The sequence below is a fragment of the Halichoerus grypus genome, chromosome 13 (assembly GCF_964656455.1).
Source record: "Halichoerus grypus chromosome 13, mHalGry1.hap1.1, whole genome shotgun sequence".
In the NCBI taxonomy this organism is placed as follows: domain Eukaryota; kingdom Metazoa; phylum Chordata; class Mammalia; order Carnivora; family Phocidae; genus Halichoerus; species Halichoerus grypus.
The window spans coordinates 33,481,968-33,486,232 of record NC_135724.1 but is presented as its reverse complement, the minus strand read 5'-3'; the positions used below and the strand labels follow the sequence as shown (position 1 = coordinate 33,486,232).

The following is a 4,265-nucleotide window of genomic DNA, read 5'->3' as shown; positions in this document are numbered from 1 at the left end:
GGCTTCAAAAGATGAGTAAATTGTCTAAGGCAGTGCTAGTGGCACAGCCAGGAACTACGAGTCACTGTCCCCAAAGCCTGTGTTTATCTCCCAGTACAGTTATTGTTGCCCTCAGAGTGGTATTTTCTTTTTCATTCATCCTCTTATTAGTTTATGTAACAACTTTCAAAGATATTCTAGTAAAAAAAAAAAAAGTATCTAGAAAGGTCTAGAGTGAATTTCTGCAGTTAACATCTGGCACGTTGGCCTGATAATGGGTGGGCAGGTAACCTTTCTTTGTATCCCTGTAATCACAGTTTCAAGAGTAGAAATATGTACATCAGGGCAAGGTGAGCTCCAAGTATCCTTCCTGTTTGGGAAACCTCACTTCTCTAGAGGTTGTTTGAACATTCATTATGCCCTGTGTTCCTGTAAAAATAAGACATTTTAAGCAGAAATTTCCACAGTGACTCTTTTCAAATTTGCATGCTTTCCTTTGTTTCGAAATTACTGCCATCATCTAATGAAGAGAAATAGATTAAATTAATCAAAGGGAAATTTTAGACTGAATATAAAGAAAAAATCTGCTAATAGTGAGATCCATTAGACTTTATTAGAAGCCCCATTGATTGAGTCATTTAAAAGAAGAGTGACGATCTCCTGAGATGATTCTGAGACTACCCCAGGCCAGGGGAGAGAGTAGCAGATGGAATCCACAGGCCCCGCAGTCTCTAATGTGGGTGATTTTTTCTGAATTCCCTCATTTTGCCTTCTTGTCAACAAATCCTGCCATCATTTCACTCACATCTTTGCAGCCTCTTTCCAGAGCTGTTAACAGAAATCATTTCACAGAGAGTGGGAAAGAATGTCATTTTGTCATTTTCTTGGGGGAGTGGATGGGAAGAACAGGCGTCTCTGCTTCCTAAGGCTTTCATGATGAAAACAGGAGGAGAGTGAGGCCTGCCAGCTTGTGGGGTATAAGAAACAACTTTACTTGGCAGCACTGTGTGGAAATAGTAACTGGAAACTCCCTAGTCAGCCTCTCCCCTTATTAACTGGAAGGAAGGACAGTTTGGGACCACACAACACCCACAACTTGCTGACACTAATGAGCTGCATGAATTTAATCATTACATTATATTTGAAAAGTAAGTGGGACCTTAATGATCGTCAGGTATAACCTCCTTCTGATGCAGGAGCTCCTTTTAATTACAGAATTCCTGTGAGAGGGCCCTTGGAAGCTCATTATTTCATTGAACTTTCCATCCCATGGTTAGTTGTTTCATTTGTTAAGAAAGTCACCCTTTTATTTATCTAGGACATTTTTCCATTAGTATTTGCTTTCCCATTTGGAATAATAAGAATAATGTGTGATAAAAACAATAATAATGATAATTATGATGATGATGATGGCTCACAGAATTTTTCCTATATACTAGGCATGTAATAAAATTGCATATGTTTATGTTCATTTGTTATCACAAACATTTTATATTATAGGCATTAATATTTGCTCCCATTTTCTTTAAGATTTTATTTATTTATTTGACAGAGAGTGAACAAGTGAGAGCAGGAACACAAGTAGGGGGAGTGGGAGAGGGAGAAGCAGACTCCCGCTGAGCCGGGAGCCCGATGCGGAGCTCGATCCCAGGACCCTGGGATCATGACCTGAGCCAAAGGCAGACGCTTAACAACTGAGCCACCCAGGCACCCCAATATTTGCTCCCATTTTACAGAAAACGGAATCAAGGCCTAGAGTGCTAAAGTGACCTTGCTGAGAGTCACACTACTAATAAATGGAGAGTTAGAATTTGCACCCAAGTCTGTTGGATCGCAGAGCTCAAGCTCTTAGGCACTCTGCATAGTGGATGCACAAAAAGCTTCTAGCTCCTCATTTTCCATGTTATCTTCTTACCCCTTTTTTTCTGGGTTGCACATCTCTGCATCCTTAAGAATTCCTTGATTAATATGACTTTCAGTCACCACGTGATCATAGCTGATTCTGTTTTATAGGTTTCTAACTTTCTTTCCTAATGTATGGAACTCTGAGCTGGAAATAATACTGAAATGTTTGACAAATGCAGCATATAGAAGATTCTATGGCCACCCTTCATCATTTTTCCAAATCAAGTTTTTGCATCTGCAAAAGTTATTAAGGAATAATAACTGACATCAGAAGAATACCAAAGTACAAAACTTAAAGAAGATAGAAAATATTTACAATTGAGAAGACCCAATTTTCAGATCAGAAGGGTTCTTTTTTTTATTTGAAACATCACCATTTTCTCTGTAAAACTGAATACAAAACTTAGTTTAAGGGTGCCTGGGTGGCTCAGTCGGTTAAGTATCTGCCTTCCACTCAGGTCCTGATCCCAAGGTCCTGGGATTGAGTCTCACATTGGGCTCCCCGCTCAGCAGGGAGTCTCCTTGTCCCTCTCCCCATGCCCCAACCCCTGCTTGTGCTCTCTTTCTCTCAAATAAGTAAATAAAATCTTTAAAAAAAAACTACTTAATTTAAATGATTTCTTACTTGATTTGAGGACCTGTAACTACATCTTCCTCCATCAGCTGCAATTTGGAGTGATAATGCTTTCATCTCAGCCACCTCGGGTGCAGCCACACCGGAGGTGCCTCATTCTTGTGCATTTAAGAGCTCCACTGTAAACTTCTGGCCAAGCCAATGTTGCTAACAGAGCTCAGGCTTTCAGATTAATCAGGAAGAGAAATGAGAAGTAGGTTGGACTGGCTTTGGGTGGTTAAGGAAAATCAAAGAGCAGGAGAGGGAAAGCATTCCTCCCATCGCTATAGTGGAAGTTGGGGCCACTACAGAAGTTCCTGGCTGCTGATGCCTTTGCCTGGAACTCTCAGGAAAGTTCAGATGCTTATGTAGAAATTGTGCTGAACAGGAAGGGGTCTTTGAGAAAATTCCTGAGATGTGTAGGGGAAGTAAGCTAGTATGCTTTCAAGGAACTCATACACATTCTAGTCAAGTAGCAAAACCAGTGCCAAAAGAAGCAGATAGACCTTGTCAAAAAAAGAAAAGTAGGAGTAAAAGTGGTAATTATAGTAATAAAATATTATGTAAAATAGAATAATATCAGTAATATAAGAAGTCAAACATGGAAATAAGGAGAAAAGAAGGCCTTTGGAGTTAGGCCATTGCTACGCCTTTCCATGTCCTTTTCCATGTGATTTAATGGTGTCCCTGGCAATAGGGTCTTCAAGAAAGTGTCATGGGAGAGGTAACCTATTGCATTGAAAAATAGATGCTATTAAATGTCAGGAGTTCTCAGTTACAGTTCTGGTAATTAAGTAGTACTGTTGTTGGAGATACTTTTTATTATTAGATTATTATATGTAAAAATTTAAAAACAACAACCACCAACAACAGTAATGCAGTAATGCTTAAAATAACACCTCCCCCTCGCTCTACCTCTCCAATTACCTAGTCCTTATTCTTGTTAGTTTTAAAAATTTTGCTTCTTGTGGAGGTTACATCCATAGCTGTAAGCAAGGTGTTGGTATGACTTTTTCTTGATTTCTGAAACATAGGCATTATCATTTCCTGTCTATTAAAGATGAAGATTTAGCTCACTTATAGGACCCCAACTTCCCTTCCTCTACTCAACTCTTGGTTAATATTTTAGTTTTCTAGTTGGTTAAATCTTTAGTACTTGCTTCAGCAGCACATATGCTAAATTTGGAATGGTACAAAGATTAGCATGGCCCCTGCTCAAGGATGACATGCAAATTAATGAAGCATTGCATATTTTTATGGAATATTGTTCAGCCTTAAAAAAAGATTGCACTTCAAGGGGAGACCCTGGAAGACATTAGGCTAAGTGAAATAAGCCAGAGACAAAGGACAAATGTTCTATGGTTCTACTTATATGAGGTACCTCTAGTAATGAAATCCTAGAGACAGAAAGTAGAATGGTGGTTGCCAGGAGCTGGGGAGTGGGGGCAATAGGAGTTGTTATTTAATGGTATAGAGTTTTAGTGGGGGAAGATGAAAAAGTTCTGGAGATGAATGATGATGATGTCTATGCGACAGTGTGAATATACTTAATATCACTGAGCTGTATATACTTAAAAATTCTTAAAATGGTAAATTTTGTTATGTATATCTTACCACAATAAAAAATATAAAAATACCTCCTATTCAACTTTTCTTATCTTTTGACCTTCATATAAAATTAATATGTTTCTACACATCTCAGTTTTCACCCTCATTGTACTAGAATAATTTCATATACAAACTATTCATAAAGGTATGTAGAAGCAGT

The 4,265-nt window shown here is 38.5% G+C and overlaps 1 non-coding gene across 1 annotated transcript; it reads left to right on the top strand.

The window, feature by feature from the left end:
* The first annotated feature begins 3,649 nt into the window (after positions 1-3,649).
* Positions 3,650-3,753, top strand: LOC118532975 (U6 spliceosomal RNA). The gene has a single exon (XR_004915982.1). It is a non-coding gene; the product is annotated as a U6 spliceosomal RNA (small nuclear RNA).
* The last annotated feature ends 512 nt before the right edge of the window (positions 3,754-4,265 follow it).